Source organism: Tachysurus fulvidraco, chromosome 17, assembly GCF_022655615.1.
Source record: "Tachysurus fulvidraco isolate hzauxx_2018 chromosome 17, HZAU_PFXX_2.0, whole genome shotgun sequence".
In the NCBI taxonomy this organism is placed as follows: Eukaryota; Metazoa; Chordata; class Actinopteri; order Siluriformes; family Bagridae; genus Tachysurus; species Tachysurus fulvidraco.
Genome location: NC_062534.1, coordinates 11,043,285 through 11,067,235, shown reverse-complemented (window position 1 = coordinate 11,067,235; position 23,951 = coordinate 11,043,285). Strand labels below are relative to the sequence as shown.

Genomic DNA, 23,951 nt, shown 5'->3' with positions numbered 1-23,951 from the left:
GTTCTATTTTCTTTGGCCTGTTTACAATGTTTTTTTCCCTTGTCTTTTAATAAAAATAATTAATAAATAATTTTTATTTTTGACTTCAACAAAAATCTTCTCTTCCTTTGAGCTACAGAAATGAAATTTTTAGCTGCCAGGGTAAGCTGCACAAATGACTACAAACCCCGCAGAGACAATATTCTCAATGTTGTATGCACTAGAAGCAGGTTCTTAATCTGTGTTTGTCCTTACATGTTTTATCTAGTAATGTAAGCCCAGACCTATTCTGAGTGTTTATAAACATCTTGCTGACAGTTGGGTTTGCTGGAGGTTGTTCATTTTCCAGCCACATGGGCTCCAAATCTTCTCATTTGTACAAATAGGAAAATAGAGTGTAGCGATGGCTTCAGATCAGACTTCATCTGTTAACATTACTGATTAAAATAATTCTAACAGATAAGAGCAATTTTTAGTAAATGTTTGCAAATGTTTATTAGATTTCATGCATACTTTGTTGATCTTTGATTCTATTCCATTTTTGATTCTTTCTATTCCAATAAGTAATTTTGGTTAGTCGGAAATCATATTCAAACTTTTAAATCTAATTCATTTAATTCATTTTATTTAATTAAACCTGGTGCTGAAAAACCTACTTGAAAAATTCTAGTCAGGTTCCATAGTAATCAAACCATAGTACATATCATTGTTCCGTGATTTGAATGGCTTCAGGCTTAGTCAGGAGGCACATAAAATATCTACTCCAGTTTTGATTGATCATAGTGCAGCATTGGACACAGTGGGTTACAGGATTCTGACTATCTTGAAAACCTCAGAGAAAATCTCTTGCAGTTTAAATGTAACAGTTTCTCTAAGGATAAAATAGAAACATATTTTACTTGTTTTGGCTTAGAACCTGTGTACCTAACTGAATGTCTTTCCATCTTTGTCCATATGGCCTGAGATCTTATGTCAGCCTTCTTGAAATTCTTTCTATAATATATAGAAAGTTTGTTACTTTGTTTTAAAACATGCTTCGACTATCCTCTTCCTAGGGATGTACATTTAGATCTAGAGGCAATTCCTTTCAAGTGAAGCGGCAATCACACCACAGTCAGGGATGTGGTAGCTCAGTGGTTAAGGTGTTGGGCTACTGATCGGAAGGGTTTGAACCCCAGGTCCACCAAGCTGCCACTGCTGGGCCCCTGAGCCCCTTAACCCTCAGTTGCTCAGTTGTAAGTCACTCTGGATAAGGGTGTCTGCTAAATGCCGTAAATGTAAATGCAAATGTATGTATTGGGTTGCTCTCTTCCAACACACATTCCAACATGCATGCACATTGTCTTTGATTGTATTTCTTGGTTAACTGTGCAGTATATAGTCAAGAACAGTTATGTAACTAGGAGCTTTTGGTCAATGTATTGTAATGGATCCTACTGTGATTCCTCCCCAGACCGTCATCTTCCAAGTTTTGACCACTTCTGGGTTTAAGTTCATCTGATTTCCACCTGTATTCAGACCATGCACTTTTCCCAAGATTGTTTGCCTTGTGTTTTCATTAAACTTCCACTCATGTCCGAGCAATCATTACACTTACTTTTAACATTAAGTCTTCTCTGTTGAAGCTACAGTCATATGCAAAATTTTAGGAACCCCTGACAATTTCCATGATTTTCATTTATAAATATTTGGGTGTTTGGATCAGAAATTTAATTTTGATCTATCAAATAACTGAAGGACACAGTAATATTTCAGTAGTGAAATTAGGTTTATTGGATTAACAGAAAATGTGCAATAAGCATCAAAATGAAATCAGACAGGTGCATAAATTTGGGCACCAACAGAATCACCAATATTTAGTAGAGCCTCCTTTAGCAGAAATAACAGCCTCTAGACACTTCCTATAGCCTGTAATGAGTGTCTGGATTCTGGATGAATGTATTTTGGACCATTCCTCCTTACAAAACATTTCCAGTTCAGTTAGGTTTGATGGTTGCCGAGCATGGACAGCCCGTTTCAAATTACCCCACAGATGTTCAGTGATATTCAGGTCTGGCAACTGGGATGGCCATTCCAGAACAGTGTACTTGTTCCTCTGCATAAATGGCTGAGCAGTGTTTTGGGTTGTTATTTTTTTTAAATATCTAGCCCCGCCAGAACTTTAACTTTGTGACTGATTCCTCAACATTATTCCCAAGAATCTGCTGATATTGAGTGGAATCCATGCGACCCTCAACTTTAACTAGATTCCCAGTACCGGCACTGGCCACACAGCCCCACCGTATGATGAAACCTCCACCAAATTTTACTGTGGGTAGCAAGTTTTTCTTGGAATGCTGTGTTCTTTTGCCACCATGCATAACGCCCCTTGTTATGACCAAATAAATCAATCTTTGTTTAATCACTCTACAGCACTTTATTCCAAAATGAAGCTGGCTTGTCCAAATGTGCGTTTACATACCTCATGCGACTCCAACTTCTTTCGCATCGCTCTCCAGTACAGCTACACCTTGTGCAAAGTGCGCTGAATTGTTGAACGATGCACAGTGACACCATCTGCAGCAAGTTGATGTTGAATTTTTTGACAGTTCTCAACATCCTTCACCTTTTTCCAATATTTTACATGGCCTGCCACTTCTGGCCTTAACAAGAACTGTGCCTGTAGTCTTTCATTTCCTCACAGTGGACACAGACAGCATATATCTCTGGATTAACTTTTTGTAGCCTTCTCCTAAACCATAATGTTGAACAATCTTTGTTTTCAGGTCATTTGGGAGTTGTTTTGAGGCCTCCATGTTGCCACTCTTCAGAGGAGAGTCAAAGAGAACAACAACTTGCAATTGGCCACCTTAAAATACCTTTTTTACCTCAAGTTCAAGGCATAATGAGCTCACCAAACCAATTGTGTGTTCCAATTAATCAGTGCTAAATAGTTACAAGTATTCAAATCAACAAAATGGCAAGGGTGCCAAAATTTCTGCACCTGTCTAATTTCGTTTTGATGCATATTTCACACTTTCTGTTAAATCCAATAAACCTAATTTTTACTACTGAAATATTACTGTGTCCTTTAGTTATTTGATAGATCAAAATAAAATTGCTGATCCAAACACCCAAATATTTATAAATGAAAATCATGGAAATTGTCAGGGGTTCCTAAACTTTTGCATACGACCGTATCAAATGTTTAATTATGGAGAAAAATAATGGTTAAGAACAATGTGCCTTGTGTGAAGAGTGTAAAAAGAGACTCTAGAAAGTCTCATTGTCTAGCTGTATCTATGAAAGCATAATTAAAACAGAGAGCAAAAGGGTGACAGACATGGGGGCACCCTGGGACATAAAGCAGCCAGTGAAATTTGACTGGGAGCCAATATAGAGTGGATGATGTTAGAGGCAATGTGTTCATATCTTTTGGTTCTAGTTATTATTGTAGCTACTATTTTCTGGAACTTGCTAACTGGAACTTGCTTATTCACATATTGGAACTTACAGAACAAAATGGATCAGACATTAAGGCATTACTACATAATCCTAGAAATATTTATGGCACTAAAGAAGGGTACCCTAGTAATATTATCTGTGTGATCAATGATCACACCAATGTATTTTACTGCTGCACATGGTTTAATAAAAAAAACAGCTGGCTTAAATACATAACCTTATGGAACAACAGGGCTGTCAAGTGTCACGCACTGAGAGTGACAGTCACGCATTTGGGTCTTTTGTCCCGCTCTCCTGCCACACATCGTATTTCTCAAGCAGAAAAACTTTTTGAATATTTATCATATATTTAATATGCCGCAGCGCCCAAAACGTATCTGTCCGCACCGCTGTCTCTATGGAACCAGGCAGGAATCAAACGCGTCTCACCTGGAGTTCTTAGTCGATCTTAACACACAAAAAAAAGAGGCTACCAATAGCCAATCAGAAAATAGCACTATCTGGGTAAGATTTAATGCAACAACCAATGAAAAAAATTCATTAGAGAGGGTATTTTCAATGGTCGGAGATATCACACTTGCCTGTCTTCAAAACTTGAGAGCCCTGGAACACCAAGCATTATCTTGGTATGTACGCAAAAGTTCCTTTAACTCCAGACTATCCTTTAACTCCAGACTATACTAACTATAGACTTTCGAGTAGAATTTAATGATCAGTGGTGTTAAAATCTCAAGCAACACTAGTGTAACCGAGCGTTTAACATCGGGTTCGCCTAAACTGAGATGTAAATAAAAATAAGGAACGGAGGCTCATCGTTTGATCTTAAACCAATACTTTACAAAACCAGTTCCATACTTTAACTTTGCATCACTTTCAAACACTCTTTAAACAGTACAGTGCATTGAACAAACCCCCAAACAATTGCAAACCAGGAGCATAGCACCACTATACCACTATAACAGTACTAACAGTGATATTAATACAGAACAAAATGCTTGAAATGCTTGTTCTGCTCACATTTGGTTCTAGCTGTTTTTCCAAACAGTGCTCTTCAGGCAGAGCACTCAGGTCACTCTGAGGGAGAACACACTCTTGTCTACCTGGCATATCCACCTCGGGGGAGGAGGATGTTGGGAAAGAATCAAACACATTAGGCCATGTCTGGGTCTGTGACAGAGAAGGAATAGGCAAAGTATAAGGCCGTATGCTATTGTAATGCACGACCTGCGCCCTCTCACCAGAGTCCAGAGGATTGACAATCCAATAAGTCAAGCCCACATCACCGCATGAGTCCATGACCTGAACAATTTTATAAGGACCCTTCCAGTGGGGCACCAGCTGCATGTGTGCACTGCTGAAGGCAGAGTCCAGTTTTTTTCGCAATGAATGAACAAAATCAGCATGGGATCCTGTCATATTGGGGGCAAGTGCACGATTCGGTAACAGTACATTAGCAGGCACCCGTGCCTCTCGGCCATGGGTCAAAAAGTACGGTGTAAAATGAATGCTGGAGTGAGGTGACATGTTGTAAGCGAAAACAACATGTTTCACATACTCATCCCATTATCCTCCATGGGTTAGCAGTGCCTTAGCCAACTGGTCAATCAGTGTCCTCTTAAAGCGTTCAACTATACCATCCGCCACTGGCAGAGGCGCTGGATTATCTCCGCCTTGAACTGGCGGCCCTGATCCGAATGCAAAGTCTCTGGGACACCATGCATGAAAATGTAATCCTCAAACAGGCAGTGTGCAACAGTTAGGGTTGTCTGGTTAGGTAATGCATACAAATTGACAAATTTCATGAAATGATCCTCAACAACTAACACATACCGATTGCATTTAGTGGTCACTGGCAACTCTAGAATGTCCATAGCCACTCTCTCAAAAGGACAGACAGTCTGGGAACCTCCCATACAGTAGGTGCTCGGTGGGACGGAACAGGACCTTGACGCGTCTGACATGCTCTGTATTGCTCACACCATGCTCTGATGTCCCTGTACATGGACAGCCAGTAACAGAATTTTCTTGCCTGTTCCCACACATGCTCAGAAGAGAAGTGGGTGGAGGCTGGGGCCCAATGCAGCTGTAAAAGTATATCAGAAATCATAGCGATGGGTACAACAATTTGTAATATAGGATCACCAGTAAGTGAACAGCTGACAGAGCGGCACAACAGTCCATCAATAATTGAGAGGCGATTGAACTCAGTCCAAAGTTTTTTCAAGCATTGAGAGGCACCTTGTAACTGTCTCCTAGAAGGCCTTTGTGACAGCTCCGCCCAATCCAAAACGGTTCTGATGTTAGGATCGGCCTGTTGCGAGGCCCCAATGTCCCGTGTATTGAAAGTTAGAGCATTCGTGGAAATCGTATCCAAATCAGGAATGTCAGATAGGTGCACAGCAGTGCCTCCCCTTCCTTGTGAATGATGATCCAATTCAGTGGATCGAGTTCCATAATTCATCATCCCCTCCTTCCTGTTGGGTCATTTTCAATAGACATACGCTGCAGAGCTAACAGGGGCAGATGGTCTGTGATGATGGTAAAAGAAGAAAGTCCAATATAATGCCTGAATTCCCTTACTGCCCACACAATGGTCCACAGCTCCCGATTGAAAGTGGACCACCGCCTCTGTGTGGAGTTCAATGCCCGGCTGGCATAGGCAACAACATGCTCCAAGCTGTCTCTATCCTGGGTGAGCACAGCACCGACCGCCAGATTGGATGCATCTGTGTGAATTTTATACGGCACATTGAAGTCAGGCAGTATCACTATAGGCTCAGATGACAACACATTTTTCAGGAAATTAAAAGATTCATCACATTCAGTAGACCACACAAAGGGCACATTCTTACCAACAAGCTGGTTCAGTGGAGCGGCATATTTCGAAAAGTCTCTGATAAAGCGTCTGTAATATGAACAAAGTCCCACAAACGCTCTGACCTCCGATGGGGATTGGTAAACTGGCCAGTCCCGAACCTTCTTCGCATTCCTAGAATCAGCCTGGAGTCCTTTCTCAGAAATAACATGACCCAGAAAAATTACATGATCTCTCACAAGGTGGCACTTTTTCGGATTTAGGGGGGTGCTGGTGTGCCGGCCAACCAGCCTGGGATGCTGGTGTGCTGGTCAACATATGTTGTCTATGATGCTAGTATGTGATGTGGCACACACAGTTTAAGTTAAGATTTAATTTTAACAGTTTTTTCACAGTTTAAGACCCAATACAATTTGGCAAGTTCTTTATTTTGTTTGTTTTACTATTGAAGCAGTCACATGAAAGGTGCACATTCCATGTTGACTGCTAGTAACATCCAAAGTAAGGTGAAATCAATAAATGGTTGTATTAATGTGAATATTTGTCTTGCCGATTCAGGAAAGGCCTAAAAGGGAGTGGCCCGTGAACAGGAAGCCAGTGTTATAGCATCCTGAAGGGGAGGAGTCATCTGATCAAGCATGCAAAGATTATAAATGTATTGTATGTAGAGATTTCAGTGATTTTGGTAAATGATAATGCCTTTGATTACATTTACATTTGATGCATTTCTTTTGCTGCCAGTTTGCCACTGCACCGACCATCTTACCACATAGTATAATCCTAGCAAGACCACAATAAAACCCATTTGTTACATATCACATTTCTTAGTGCATATTCATAGTTAAATAAAGACCAAGACAATGTTCTAGAGAATTGCAATTCACTTTTTAATAAAGAAAAACATTCTGGATATTCCTATCATTTACATGGCTTTCTTTATATTTTATTTATATATATACAGGTCCTTCTCAAAAAATTTGCATATTGTGATAAAAGTTCATTATTTTCCATAATGTAATGAAAAAAATTCAACTTTCATATATTTTAGATTCATTGCACACCACTGAAATATTTCAGGTCTTTTATTGTTTTAATACTGATGATTTTGGCATACAGCTCATGAAAACCCAAAATTCCTATCTCAAACTTGTCCGCTGTTATATATAACTTGACCGCTCAAATACATAAGCAGGTGAAGGAGGCACTGCCTAAGGTGACACAAACAGATCTGCACAGTCTCAAACCAGGTGAGTGGGTGGTGGTGAAGGATTTCAGGAGGAAAAGCTGGCGAGCCAGGAGGTGGCTTGGACCATTTCAGGTACTTCTGACCATGCAAACTGCATTGAAGGTTGCAGAGAGAGCGACGTGGATTCATGTTAGCCACTGTAAGCTGGTTACTGAGCCAGAGGAAAAACCAACACCCGACAGCTGCAAAGAGGAACGAGAAGGGGCATCAGGGCACATAGTGACGTGCTAGTAACCTTTCCTGTGAGCTCCAACTGACTTTCTACGATGCATATAGTGTCTGAGTCTTGACTATCACCCAATAGTTCTAGGGATCATTGGCATCCTTATGATCTGCCTGTTAATTAGGGGAATGCAGAAAAAACTTCCACCTTTGGTAGAAGTTGCAGAGACGTGCACTTATTGGCAATTTGCCAACTACACTGCCAAAATGATCACAAATGAGTCTTATGTGTATATTCTCCCCACAGCTGGGGGTAAACCCACAATGATCCCCATGAAAATTAATGTTAGTGAATTGAAAGCCATAGCCCAATACTGTAGAAATTCTTACTGCATGTGGAAGCAGGATGCTTATAGAGTCCCGAATGGCACTCATTTGAGTCTGGTGATAAATTCACCGGCCTCCTTGTGGTGTGAAGCTGGAGGTCCTGGGAGGACTGATTTAACTGGCGCCACCATATGTCTACGGACTCTAATGCATGTGACAAAACGAACATTCAAGGTAAATCAAACAAGAGTTACACATTTGTTGAAAAAAGCCTCCTCCTAAATTGAACTACACACACTGTTTTGTAGGAACAGGAAACATACTGTTAGGTAATATCGCCAGCCGTAGGTGCACTCATTTATATTACCCATATTCAGATGACGGAACCTGCCCACAGGCAGAGTGTTCCCTCATTCATCTATCTGACACCGGCACATTACTCAGGGCTGACAACTGGTACTGGGTCTGTGGTAAAAACATGTATCTAGCCATACCCCATAACTGGGGAGGAGTATGTACTATGGCAAGGTTTAGGTATCCAGGTGTGGTCATAGCTCACTCACACTCACCAATAAAGCGACCCAAGAGAGACGTGTCTGATAATGACTTTCCTCCACCAGAACATAGACTGAAAAATAAACTGAGTAAATTCTTTGATTCCTTCTTCCCACAGTATGAGATGACTTAGGTATGGAATCAACTAGTCACACATTATTGGCTTGCCACTTATATTAACTCCACTAATCGGGCAACCAAAGGTATTAAACAGGAACTCGCAGCCCTTAGATTGACTGCTACACAAAATAGAATGGCCTTAGATATTCTATTAGCTAAAGAGGGAGGTGTTTGGAGATCAATGTTGCACCTTCATTCCCTCGAATGATGACGACCATGGGTCTATCTCAGATGCACTGCATGATATGCACAATGTAGCAAACCAAATGAAACGAGACGAACATGGAGATAATAGTTGGGGACTTTGGTATACACTGTTTGCCCTATCTATCAATGATAATCCCAGTGATTGTGGTATTAATCTTGTTTGTTTGGCCCTTGCATATACAAATGCATTCATTACATCATAATATCCAATCTAAGGACCAAACAACTTGTGAAACTAGCCGACATTGGCGATGACCTTGAATGGATTCCTCCGTTCAGCGATGACTGATCCAGAAACAGACAAAGGTGAATACGGACAGTAGAGACTGTGACTTGTAGTTAAGTTACGACAAGATTAATGCTTAACTGCATATTTTTTATATATGGGTCCTGTCGCCACAAAAACAGCATATTATCCATTAAAGATCATGTGTTTTATGAAGCATTCATGAGAACCCTACAGGGGGAATGATACAGTATGCTGATGTGAGATTGTACATGATTAAGCTTAGCTTAAGATTTAAATGATTATATTCTAGATTATTAACAATGTTGTAGATTAAGTAGTTGATTAACAATATTGGTATCTATCATTAAGAGTTTAGATTTTGTTACAGATTAATGATTAGTAAAATTTTGTGTATTGTCCCAGGAACAAAAGGGGGGAATTGTGGTGGAAATTTTTCTTTTCAGATGTTCACATGAATCTGTCCGTCTATGCTTTTAATCAGACATTTCCCGTGAGACCTTTTCAGTTCCCGTGGGATTAGTTTGGTCAGAAGATGAGCAGGCGATGCTTCTAAGCCAATGGTGGATGATGTTTTGGTTTTAAATGTCCTGGTTAATTTTTTTTCCTGTCTATAACATCCTGATGTTATCAATAATCGGGGCCCTTCCTCTCTGAATTACACGTAGAGTGTTGGGTCCTTCTGCAAAGCTGAACGCAATAAACCATGAAACCTTTTTACTCTTGCCTGTGCCTATTGGTGTGATATTTTATGCTTTATTCTCTCGAACCTCAAAACTTAGACAACAATGGAAAATATCATTGTCCAAAAATATTTTAAACAAACTTATACATATATATTGTAACAGTCACTGACTGTCACGGGCTTTAAACACAGTTTTTGTTAATAATTCATCCTGGCCACTAGGGGGGCACATAGGGATGTGTCCTGTAGGGGATAAAACAGGAACTTGAAGAGTAAAAAGAGAGATCCTGTTTGGAGTTACCTCATGCTCTGTGGTGATGGCCATCTTACCCATGCTTTGAGAAACTTTGATGTTGACTTTGACGGTGCAAGTATTCACAAAGGCCGGTGCATTTTGTAGGCGAGTGGACAGAAAGATTGTGAAAGCTACTGGACCGCTAGGGTGCCAATAGTTTTGGAAGTGAGCGGACATGAGCATGTGACGTGAACATAATACCCATTGGGCAGTTCCCCTCATTGTGCTGAGTGTTTTGATATGTCACTTGTCCATGTTGTGCAAATTTTTAATTTTTACGTGACGTCACGTGACGTGACCAGAATACCCGTGGGGCAGTTCCCCTCACTGTGCTGAGTGTTTTGATATGTCACGTGTCCATGTTGTGCAAATTTTTGATTTCGCTTGTTTTGGGGGAGGGACTACACGTGACGTCACGTGACGTGATCAGAATACCCGTGGGGCAGTTCCCCACATTGTGCTGAGTGTTTTGATATGTCACATGTCCATGTTGTGCAAATTTTTGATTTTCAGGTGACGTGATGTCACGTTACGTCACGTGACGTGACCAGAATACCCGTGGGGCAGTTCCCCTCAATGTGCTGAGTGTTTTGATATATCACATGTCCATGTTGTGCAAATTTTTGATTTCGCTTGTTTTGGGCGCGTGGCTACACGTGACATCACGTGAAGTTGCCAGAATACCCGTAGGGCAGTTTGTTTCATTGTGCTGAGTGTTTTAATATGTCACATGTCAATGTTGTGCAAATTTTTTATTTTCACGTGACGTCATGTGACCAGAATACCAGTGGGGCAGTTCCCTTCAATGTGCTGAGTGTTTTGATATATCACATGTCCATGTTGTACAAATTTTTGATTTCGCTTGTTTTGGGGGCGGGGCTACACGTGACATAGCCAGAATACCCGTAGGGCAGTTCGTTTCATTGTGCTGAGTGTTTTGATATGTCACATGTCAATGTTGTGCAAATTTTTTATTTTCACGTCACGTGACGTGACCAGAATACCAGTAGGGCAGTTCCCCTCATTGTGCTGAGTGTTTTGATATGTCACATGTCCATACTGTGCAAATTTTCTATTTCGCTTGTTTTGGGGGCGGGGCTACACGTGATGTCACGTGACATGACCAGAATACCCGTGGGGCAGTTCCCTTCATTGTGCTGAGTGTTCTGATATTGTGCTGAGTGTTCTGATATGTCACACGTCCATATTGTGCAAATTTTCTATTTCGCTTGTTTTGGATTGTTGTTTACACATTTCGGTCAGAAAAGCGTTTTTGATTAAAGCGTTTTGGATTAAAAGGCTTACATATTCCAGTTCCTTAGACTCTTGGGTATTTTTTACAAGCATTTGTTTTGGAAAATATTACCCCAGTGACGAAAGGTAAGCGCGGCCTATTTCCGGTGACTATCAACTTGGATTAAATTAGTGTGATGGCTATAAATCATATTATGCTTTGTGTGTGGGCTTAATAAAATCTCGAGAGTCTAAGCTTTCAAACAATATAACATTTAACAATATAACAACTGTGTATTTAATGCTTAAAAGAAGTTGGTGGTGTGCCTTGGACAGCACGGCGGTCACATATGTTGTTGTTTCTGCCATTTGTATAACTTTTTGTTGTTTTCAACTATCAGTGTAGTTTTTATAATTTTTTATGTCACTTTAAACTAATGTCCTTTTAAGAGCAGCAACGGCTCTTTTAAGAGCCACCCATTAATTAAAATTAAGCGTATTTTTTCTTTGTCTCCTCACATTACATAATTATTTTTTGACATGATATGACACGTATATCACAAAGAATGAAACACAAGCGAAACAAGCGAAATCAAAAATTTGCACAACATGGACATGTGACATATCAAAACACTCAGCACATTGAGGGAAACTGCCCCACGGGGATTCTGGTCACGTCACGTGACGTCACGTGTAGCCCCGCCCCCAAAACAAGCGAAATAGAAAATTTGCACAACATGGACATGTGACATATCAAAACACTCAGCACATTGAGGGAAACTGCCCCACGGGGATTCTGGTCACGTCACGTGACGTCACGTGTAGCCCCGCCCCCAAAACAAGCGAAATCAAAAATTTGCACAACACGGACATGTGACATATCAAAACACTCAGCACATTGAGGGGAACTACCTCACGGGTATTCTGGTCACGTCACGTGACGTCACGAGTAGCCCCGACCCCAAAACAAGCGAAATCAAAAATTTGCACAACACGGACATGTGACATATCAAAACACTCAGCACAATGAGGGGAATTGCCCCACGGGTATTCTGGTCACGTCACATGCTCATGTCCGCTCACCTCCAAAAGTATTGGCACCCTAGCGGTCCAGTAGCTTTCACAATCTTTCTGTCCACTCGCCTCCAAAATGCACCGGCCTTTGCGAATACTTGCTCTGTCAAAGCCAACATCAAAGTTTGTCGTGACGAACTTTACAAATCTAGTTATTATTATTATTCTTAGACAAAAATTTATTTAAAAAAATGCGGCCTAGGGCGTTCGAGCCTCATGCACCAAATTCGGATATGTCGTAGACCCTGGTCTGTAGTTTGTTGCTTCTATTTTTCTAAGAGATTGGAATTTCGGCATTCCCGGTACGGAAGCTCAAAGTGGCCTTTTTTCCCTTAGACTTCCATTATAAACTTTTGAGGTTTATAACTCGGCAAGTTTTCGAGCGATTTACACCGAACTCGGACAGGTTCTTTAGGTTCTTTACTCCGGAGGAAGTTTTTTTTTCGGACTTCCGACGGAATTTTCGGTTTTCCGGTAGTCGACGATCGAACATCCCATAGACTTGAATGGGGAATTCCGAAAATTCCTCTAAGCTCTCTCACACACAACATGGACATGTGACATATCAAAACACTCAGCACAATGAGGGGAACTGCCCCATTGGTATTCTGGTCACATCACGTGAAGTCACGTGAGGTCACGTGACATCACCTGAAAATTAAAAATTTGCACAACATGGACATGTGACATATCAAAACACTCTGCACAATGAGGGGAACTAACTCAAGGGTATTCAGATCTTCAGATTTTTATTTGAAATTTAATTAAATATTTGCCTCAAAATCAAAAACACAATTTTATTTTAACCAAAACACATTTTAACCAAAAACATTAATTAAAACCTACATGACCACAGAATCATTTCTTACAGTGTGGTTCTCTTTCAGAATACTTAGATAAAAACCTTTCCTTTAGTCCTTATTAATACAATATACAGTAACAACACTGTGCTTGTTAAATATTTGGTATTAAAATACTGTTTTAAAGATTTAAAACTGCGTAATTGGTACTTCATTGTTTTTGTCAGTCTTTGAAAACTGATATTGATGAGTGAATTCATATAAATAGAAAGTTTAAATAAATGATTGTTATCCTTTGTCCTTATTTGTAATGCAGGTGTATCTTTATTTATAACTTGAATGGCTTGCATAATTCAAAATTAATCACACCCTAACTGGGAAATCATCACCGGAAACTTAAATTCACCTTAAGACTAATACAAGGTTCATACTTAAAATACGCATCTAAATTGGTTGGTAAAGGAAACGGGTACTTGCATTGGTTTGCTGCACAAGAGTTCGGATGCAACAGAGAAATCTCTGAAGAGTCAGTTATAAAGATATCATGTTTCATGGAAACAAGGTGAAACAGCCCATTTCAAGCTTATTCTGTGTGTGCTTATATAAGGTTTCACGAAAAAGCATAAAAGAAAGGCGCTAGAGCACCGAGACTGCGGGAAACGGCTTTTCAACTCTTGAGAAGCACTTTTATACATGCATGCAGTTCCCTCAAAACACATGCTGATACCTAAGATTGCATGAAAATGATCACACCATACACAAATCATCAGATTTTCGAGTGCTTATCATATTTTTTATCACCATAGTGGCCTTTAATATAAACTATTGTATATTATTTAGCTTAAAATAATGTAATAAAGCTTTATGTCCGAGATTTCTGCCATAAACACACTGTGTCCTATCATGTTTCATGGAAACAAGGTGAAACAGCCCATTTCAAGCTTGTCAGATGTGTGCTTATATAAGGTTCACGAAAAAGCACGAAAGAAAGGCGCTAGAGCTCCGAAACTGCGGCAAACGGCTTTTCAGCTCTTGATAAGCACTTTTGTACATGCATGCAGGACTTCACTCAAAACACATGCTGATACCTAAGATTGCATGAAAATGATCACGCCATACACAGATCATCAGATTTTCGAGTGCTTATCATATTTTTGTCAACATAGTGGCCTTTAATGTGAACTATTATTATTTAGCATAGAATAATGTAAAAAAGCTTTTTTCCGAGATTTCTGCCATAAACACACTGTGTCCTATCATGTTTCATGGAAACAAGGTGAAACAGCCCATTTCAAGCTTGTCAGATGTGTGCTTATATAAGGTTTCACGAAAAAGCATGAATAAAAGGCGCTAAGGCGCCGAGACTGCGGCAAACGGCTTTTCAGCTCTTGATAAGCACGTTTGTACATGCATGCAGGGATTTACTCAAAACACATGCTGATACCTAAGATTACATGAAAATGATCACACCATACACAAATCATCAGGTTTTCGAGTACTTATCATATTTTTATCACCATAGTGGCCTTTAATATGAACTATTGTATATTATTTAGCTTAAAATAATGTAATAAAGCTTTATGTCCGACATTTCTGCCATAAACACACTGTGTACTATCTTGTTCAGATCTTGATAAGCACATTTGTACATGCATGCAGGACTTCACTCAAAACACATGCTGATACCTAAGATTGCATGAAAATGATCACACCATACACAAATCCTCAGGTTTTCGAGTGCTTATCATATTTTTATCAACATAGTGGCCTTTAAAGTGAACTATTGTATATTATTTAGCTTAAAATGTAATAAAGCTTTATGTCCGAGATTTCTGCCATAAACACACTGTGTACTATCTTGTTCAGCTCTTGATAAGCACATTTGTACATGCATGCAGGACTTCACTCAAAACACATGCTGATACCGAAGATTGCATGAAAATTATCATATTTTTATCAACATAGTGGCCTTTAAAGTGAACTATTTTCTATTATTTAGCATAGAATAATGTAAAAAAGCTTTATGTCCGAGATTTCTGCCATACGCACACTGTGTCCTATCATGTTCAGCTCTTGAGAAGCACTTTTGTACATGCATGCAGGGATTCACTCAAAGCACATGCTGATACCTAAGATTGCATGAAAATAATCACACCATACACAAATCATCAGATTTTCGAGTGCTTATCATATTTTTGTCAACATAGTGGCCTTTAATGTGAACTATTATTATTTAGCATAGAATAATGTAAAAAAGCTTTATGTCCGAGATTTCTGCCATAAACACACTGTGTCCTATCATGTTTCATGGAAACAAGGTGAAACAGCCCATTTCAAGCTTGTCAGATGTGTGCTTATATAAGGTTCACAAAAAGCACGAAAGAAAGGCGCTAGAGCTCCGAAACTGCGGCAAACGGCTTTTCAGCTCTTGATAAGCACGTTTGTACATGCATGCAGGGATTCACTCAAAACACATGCTGATACCTAAGATTGCATAAAAATTATCATATTTTTATCAACATAGTGGCCTTTAAAGTGAACTATTATTTTTTAACATAGAATAATGTAAAAAAGCTTTATGTCCGAGATTTCTGCCATAAACACACTGTGTCCTATCATGTTTCATGGAAACAAGGTGAAACAGCCCATTTCAAGCTTGTCAGATGTGTGCTTATATAAGGTTTCACGAAAAAGCATGAATAAAAGGCGCTAAGGCGCCGAGACTGTGGCAAACGGCTTTTCAGCTCTTGATAAGCACTTTTGTACATGCATGCAGGGATTTACTCAACACATGCTGATACCTAAGATTACATGAAAATGATCACACCATACACAAATCATCAGGTTTTCGAGTGCTTATCATATTTTTATCACCATAGTGGCCTTTAATATGAACTATTGTATATTATTTAGCTTAAAATAATGTAATAAAGCTTTATGTCCGACATTTCTGCCATAAACACACTGTGTACTATCTTGTTCAGATCTTGATAAGCACATTTGTACATGTATGCAGGACTTCACTCAAAACACATGCTGATACCTAAGATTGCATGAAAATGATCACACCATACACAAATCATCAGGTTTTCGAGTGCTTATCATATTTTTATCAACATAGTGGCCTTTAAAGTGAACTATTGTATATTATTTAGCTTAAAATAATGTAATAAAGCTTTTTTCCGAGATTTCTGACATAAACACACTGTGTCCTATCATGTTTCATGGAAACAAGATGAAACAGCCCTTTTCAAGCTTGTCAGATGTGTGCTTATATAAGATTGCACGAAAAACCATGAAAGGAACACTGTTATCCCTGAAATTGTTTTAATTCAAACTACTTAGGTACAATAAACATAAACACCAGAATGTTTGCACAATTACTCCATGTTTTTAGTTTGTTGTACGATTTGCATGATACTTTTCATTCTATTGAATTGTTTAAATTAAATGTACTTAGCTTATTTTAGTCTGTTGTCAATGCAACGCAATTCAAGAAAGATGTTGATTGGCTCTTTGAACTGACGTCAGACAAGGATGCAGCGCACATTTTAATCAACGTTTGCTGGTGAGTAGGACTTTACATTTTGGTCTGAAACAGCGAATACATTGATAAATGAGATGTATAACATTTTTTAGCCAGTAAAACTAAATGTATGTTTAGGCTCTGTTTACATATTAACGTTCGCCATTGTGTTGCATTGCTCAGTCACAACCGCCTCGTTTATATAGTTTTATGTCACGACATGCTCTATGGAATTGTCACATTTAAAATCTAATGCTTAACCTTTTTTTGATCAATAATTCTCATTAAACAAATGACCGAAAACTTCCGCTTTTGTGTAAAACGATAACTTTTTTCGATGGTGTTTTTGCATCTCGGCGGTTTACCATATTAGAAATGTCCAACATGGTTTAAATACAGCGCAACTTTATCATTAACCTTTTAGAAGTTTTTACATATCTTTGTGAGTGGAGTATTAAACAAAATTGAAAATCGACTGCCCGCAAGGAAAACTAGCCCATGGCTTAAAGAAATGCAACCTCAGCGTGGTGTTAGCTAGTACATTTCGGTTAATGCAAATTTGTTGTATCATGATATGCTAAATAAATAAATAGATAGCTAGATAGATAGTACTTTATTTTGGATAGAAATTTTGTGGAAAACGGATCAAAAGATATAATTTTTTTCTTGTCATGATGTAAAAAGCAATCTAATGTTTTTTATTACTCTGCAGATTCAACTTCAAAGCAAGGCTAATCAAGATGATCTGGAAATGTAAGTATTGCATAATTGCTTGTGACAAAAGGGGCTACTTGTTAAAACATTACAGACTTAAACATGGGAGCGCTATGCAAGAAGCCAGCCTTTTCCATGCCTGTATCAAGAATGTTTATGTAGTTTTAAGTCTTTCAATAGCCTTTAAAATACACTTATCCCGTTTTCATACAGCAACTGATAAACAATCGGAGGGAAAATTTGAAGCCAAGTTTCGCTGTCAACTTTGTGATTTTCTTGAACCCTGTTAGATTACTGAATATTTTGCCCACCGATCGGCGTAGACATCTCAAAGACCACCAAAAAGTTCAATGTCCATTTCAAGGCTGCAGCTTTGAAAGTAGTGTATATTCCACGTTCAGTGCACACAAAAGTAAGCGTCACCAAGATCAAAATGAGAGAATGATTAACCCAGAGTTAATAGTAAGAATAGAGAGTAATGAGAATTAAACTGATGACAGTGTAATTGACACTCAGGATTGTGCTGTGCAGGAGATTCTTCCAGGTGAATTTGGCCAAGATGATTTCAGCTTTGCTGCCCAGATAAGCCATCTTTTTGCATACTTCAGCTTAAAAGACCTGAATAATATTCTTCCACTTTCAGCCTATAGTGTACATGGTAAACTGATGGTGACATTGAAGCGTTTTACTCTTTGCTAAATGAACTCTCTTTTGTGCTTTCCTTCCAGATGGCTTCTAAAGAAACCATGACTTTGCGAATTATTCTTACAGAAGCTGATATCAGAAAAGTAAAGCTGACAATGAACGAACTTTGCAATCTGACCGTTTTGTCAGAGCTCCCTCAGAAGCCAACTGTGAAAATCATTCCGGTGATTGAACTTGTGCCACTCTCTTCAGGTGAAATGGAGACATCAAGTGATATGTTGAGTGATGCTACAAGTACTGCAGACACAGTATTGACCTCGGAATTACCCCAGGAAAAAAGAATGCCATGGCCTGATTTTGACTCCAAAATTCTCTGTCGATGTTGAATTTGGGCTGCGTCAAGCAAATTTAATCTACTTGAAAGATAGAACGCACCTAAAAGTAACAAAGGAATTGAAACATGACATTCTTTAGAAACTTGCATATAAACAACCATATATGCCTGCAAAGCATACCCAACTACTGAGGATCTACGAGCTGTTGCAAAGGCTCTGGTCAATACTCACTGTGATACTGTGGATGCACAAACAGTTAGAAAGACAAAATGGGAAATTACTGATCCAAAATGAGGAGCCTTGGACACACAGACGTCATGGTTAATGCTGGGAAAAAAAGGAAGATACTCTACGAGCAGTGATCCACCTAACAAGAACATTAAGAAGGTAAGGAAAGGGGAGGTCAACTACTTACCTGACCTCCCAGATGGGCAGGATGCTTCCAGTCTTGAAATGCTCAGACAGCAGTTGGTGGATGAAATGAAGAAAAAAAACCCTGATGCCGTCTTTATTAATCAGAAGATGGACATGACTCTGTCTGTGAGGAGAAAGGATGATGTGATCAAATACTCAACGTTGGTCAGCACTTTTTAGAGAAAGTCAGGTAAAGGGAAATGTTTGCAACCTTTGTACTGAAATGAGTATTGATAAACATGGTTGGATATTAATTTGACATTTGTTCATTTTTGACAATACTCATAACAAATGCTTTTTTCCTTTACTATTTCAGGTGTATCAAGAATTCAGCCGGGTGGTTGGGAAGAACCTTAAGCAAGAATTTTATGGGTCTCTTGATCGTCACTGTCCACAACTGATTCAGATCTTCAGGTCAAAGAGAGGTCTTGCCGGGCAAATTTTGAGCGATCTTCTGCAGAAAGCCAAGGTTTGTACATTTAAGTTGATGCCATTGTTTGCTTAATTTTAAAATAGATTCTGATATGATTATTTTTAAAAGGGTTAGTTTACTGTCATTAATTACTCACGCTCATGCCGTTCCACACCTGTAAGAACTTCATTCATCTTCAGACCACAAATTAGGTTATTTTTAGATATTGTTCCATGGACAGCAATTTAACCTTTACTTTCAAGGTCCAGAAAGATACTAATGAAATCGTTAAAATAGTCATATCAACTATAGTAGTTCATTCTTAAAGGATTAGTTCACTCATTAGGTCACCCCATGTCATGTATTCACATCTTTCTTTCTTCAGTCGATAAGAAGTTAAGGTTTTTGAAGAAATTTCAATTGGCCCCAAACAGTTGAAGGTCAAAATTAGTTTCATTGCAGCTTCAAAGGGCTGTAAATGATACCAGATGACATTTTTGTTTGCAAGTGGATTAATCCTTCAATATTATAAAGCAATGAGAATACTTTTTGTGCACAAAAATAATGACTTTATTTAACAAAATCCTCACTTCTGTGTCATGCTCTGAACGTAAACAGTGTATGAGAATGACACAGAAGAGAGTATTTTATTGAATAAAGTCGTTATTTTTGTTTTTGTACACAAAAGGTATTCTTGTCTTTTCATAACATTAAGGTTAAACCACTGCAGGCACTTCAACTGTTTTAACAATGACTTTAGTACCTTTCTGGACCTTGAATGTGCTGGTTAAATTGCTGTTTATGGATCAGTCAGATACCTCTTAATTTGTGTTCTGAAGATGAACAAAAGTCTTACAGGTGTGGAACAAAATGAGGGTGAGTAATTAATGACAATTTTAATTTTGGGGCAAAATAACACTTTAAGACTGTTAAGTAACCATTAAAAGTATGATTAATAGAAATTGCCTTCCTTTCATGTTAACAAATGATACAATGGTTTATCTGCAACCACGACACCTCAGACCTCTGATATCGCAGACATGCGATGTGTTGCCATGAGAGGACTTCCAGTACTTCTTGGTGATGACCAAACTTGCTGTGCATTTATGTTAGTGAGAACAATAAAAAAAAAACACCAAAAACAATGTTATATTTTACATAATCGTTGAATGAAATGGGTGAGGAGGAAGTTTTAATTTAAAATCATTCAGGAGAAATTTAAATTCATGTCATGACACCTTTTGAAACACTTAAATACAATCAAGGTTAATCTCATAACATTTTATTTTTAATCAGTGATTCATTTCATATGCAAAGACTTGTATACAAAAGAAAAACATACACACTTAATGTTTAAATATAACTGAACTCCTGGATGCACTTGTGTACATAATTTACAAAAAAATATGCTTGCATACAACTAAACAAAAAAATGTCCAATAAAATTATCTAGAAAAAAACTGTATACTGCTAAAATGTATTTTAGTAATCTTCAATCTCTTATCCAGGCTTCTGATGATGGAGACTCGTACCAACATGTGCCAGTTGGGATCCTCAGCTTAGAAAATTAAGATGTGGCTCTGCAACCCCTGCCCCTCCGTCTCCACCCATCCTTGGTGGGAATCATCTTGGAGGGGAATGTTGTAATGGACAAATTAGACAACATACCCCAGGCCATGTGTCTTCGTTTCTGCTTTAAATTGTTATTGTCTTAATATAAAACTGTCAGAAAGATATTGCAAGCATATCACATTACTAGAAAATACATTTAATATGTACTTTTTAAAAGTATACTTTTAGTGTATGCACAAAATGTACTTAACACAACTATAATTTGTGCTGCAATGCATTTTTAAGTGTATTTCCATTAGAATGGAAACATAGGGGAACAGACTTCGACACAACACCGGCTCACGAAACTCCAAATATCAAACTAAACACTTGATATTAACAAGCAAAAGACCTAGGAACCATGATAGTGAAAATGCTAACCCACATCCTTCAAAATAAAAGTTTGACTTCAATACATAAGAATTCTTCCAAAATGTATGATGCTGTGTTCATATTATAGCGTAACAACATCACACTATAGCCTTCCAACGCCAGCTAACTTTGAGTTGCTGCTGAGTCTCTTTTTCTGTGATAACTCATTTTATATTGTAATATACCACTACATGCGTTCTTCTTACTAGTCGAGTGATAAAAGAAGTTTTCTTACCTAAGTCAACCAGTTGAATTTTGCAAGATGAGCAATGTGGAAGAAAATGAATATTCACTGTCTGTAGCCTACTCTCTCTCAAATTCAAACACACTGTGTCCTATCATGTTTCACGGAAAAAAGGTGAAATAGCCCTTTTCAAGCTTGTCAGATGTGTGCTTATATAAGGTTGCATGGAAAACCACTTTCCAAAGGAGGTAGAAACTGATGTTGACATGACATGAAGAACTGGTTCTAAATTAGGCTCTGGCTCAAACTACCTCGGTGGAAAAGGAGCATAACAGTCTCTATACTGCACAGTGCTGTAAAAGTGTTTGCTTGATTTGTGCTGATGGTTCTTTCTTGATTGCCTCTATTTTCACAATTTGTCACACTGTTTTCAGATCCTTATACAACATAGATGAGGAGAACGCAAGGAAACAACACTCACTCACTCAATTTTACCTCTTATCCAAACTACCTCATGTCACAGGGAGCCTGTGCCTATCTCAGGCTTCATCGGGCCTCAAGGCAGGATACACCCTGGACGGAGTCTCTCACACACTCTCATTCACTCACGTAATTACACACTACAGACAATTTTCCAGAGATGCCAATCAACCTACCAACCTATCAACCTATTTTTTAAATAAAAAATACAATTTTGGTGATGGTGATTACATACATTACATATGACTTTAAAACAAATTAGCATATCGTGACGTGACTGACTGGGTCTTCAACCCGTGCCTTCGGGCGCATCATCGCAAACCTTATTTTGATGCTGGGCACAGCTTTTCCAGAACTTTGTGCCAAGTTAAAGCGGTGCCGAGCTGTTTTAATGAATTTTTTAGATGTATTATGGTGCCCAAACCCGTTAATATTATTTTATTGCTTTTGTATTAGTTGCTTGAAGAGTAAAAAAAAAAGGTCGGTCTTAACGCAAATTTACAACCGGCAAGTCGGTCGGACTTAAAGCAAAAAAAAAATAAAAATTGAGTCGGTCCTAAATTGACAGGGTCGGTCGGATTCCGGCAAACAAGAATATTTTTAAGGATGTTCTGGTTTTATCCTACTTGTTTACTGGCTGTGCAAAATGTTACATGTGTATTTTATAAATTTTATAAGCTGGTCCACTGAGGAATATATTTAATTTCCTCAGTGGACCAGCTTATAAAATTTGCAACAAAAGTGTATTTACAAAGTGCTCTTCCCCTGCACATATGTTTGTCAGTAAAAGCTTTTTAAAGATGGTTCTTAGCCAATTTCAGTTCTCCAACCTTTTTTAAAAAATATGCCATATTACTGTAAACAAACATTTGTATACATATTTATCAAAGATATGAAAAATATCAAAGTATTTCATTCATCTGCACAAATGAGATTGTCTTACAAACTTTGAGCCTGAGACGTTAAGTGGATTGAGGATTCGGAGCTTTGTTAAGAAAAAAAAGCCTGTTAGTGAATGTTGTCTTTTTTAATGACTTTTTAAACGTTTGACAGATGACTCGGCAGCTAGAAATTCACTGTATAGATTTGCTGAAGATGCTCAGTGGACCACCATAATCTTTTAAGAAACCTGTCTAGATCTTTATTTGTATAGCACTTTTTACAACTGACATTGTCTCAAAGCAGCTTTACAGAACATAAACAGAACAAAAGTTAATATAAAGATTAATAGAATACAAAATTCAAGATTAATATTAGATATTTATTTCACAATGTGTATGTATTTATCCCCAATGAGCAATTCTGAGGTGACTCAGTCAGCAGTGGCAAGGAAAAACTCCCTTAGATGGAAAGGAAGAATCCTTGAGGGGAACCAGAATCAAAGGGAACCCATCCTCATATGGGTGACACTGGAAGGTGTGATTATAAATATACAGTCTAACAAATGTTGTATTGATGCAAAGAACAATTTCTGGATGAAATTACTAAATACTAATTCTAAATATTACTAAATACTACCGCTTTTAGTAAACTTTGATATTCTGGGAACCAGAATACCAGGAGTCCTGAATTTTTTTTTATCTCAGAGAGCGTGAAGGATTGTAAGGTGTTAGAAGACTAGTTAGATACCTGGGACCTAAACCATTAAGAGTCTTGTAGCAGCAGTTTGTAATCAATTCTAAACTTAACAGGTAGCCAGTGTTAAGGTGATAAAATTAGGGTTATATAATCATACTTTCTTGTCCTAGTGAAAACTCTGGCAGCTGCGTTTTGTACTAACTGTAGCCTATTTATTAAAGATGCAGGACAACCACAAGGTAAAGCATTATAATAGTCCAGTCTAGAGGTCATGAATGCATGAATTAGCTTCTCAGCATCAGATACAGATAGGATGTTTCTCAGCTTGGCAATATTTCTAAGGTGGAAGAAGGCTGTTTTTGTAATATGGGCGATATGATTTTCAAAAGACAGGCTGCTGTCTAATATAACCCCCAGGTCTTTCACTTTTGAGCTACTAGTAACAGTACATCCCTCTAAATGGAAGTTGATTTGTGAGAGTTTCTGTGTAC

General features: G+C 38.3%; 1 long non-coding RNA gene across 2 annotated transcripts; it reads left to right on the top strand.

Annotated features, from left to right (window-relative positions):
• The first annotated feature begins 16,700 nt into the window (after positions 1 to 16,700).
• On the top strand, positions 16,701 to 21,999 carry LOC113635645. Of its 2 annotated transcripts, none has more exons than XR_003438880.2 (5): positions 16,701 to 16,757; positions 17,428 to 17,468; positions 18,158 to 19,013; positions 19,140 to 19,292; positions 20,744 to 21,999. It is a non-coding gene; the product is annotated as an uncharacterized LOC113635645 (long non-coding RNA). The 2 variants fall into 2 exon arrangements; XR_007138232.1 differs by having other exon boundaries at positions 16,709 to 16,757; positions 17,961 to 19,013.
• Positions 22,000 to 23,951: the final 1,952 nt, after the last annotated feature.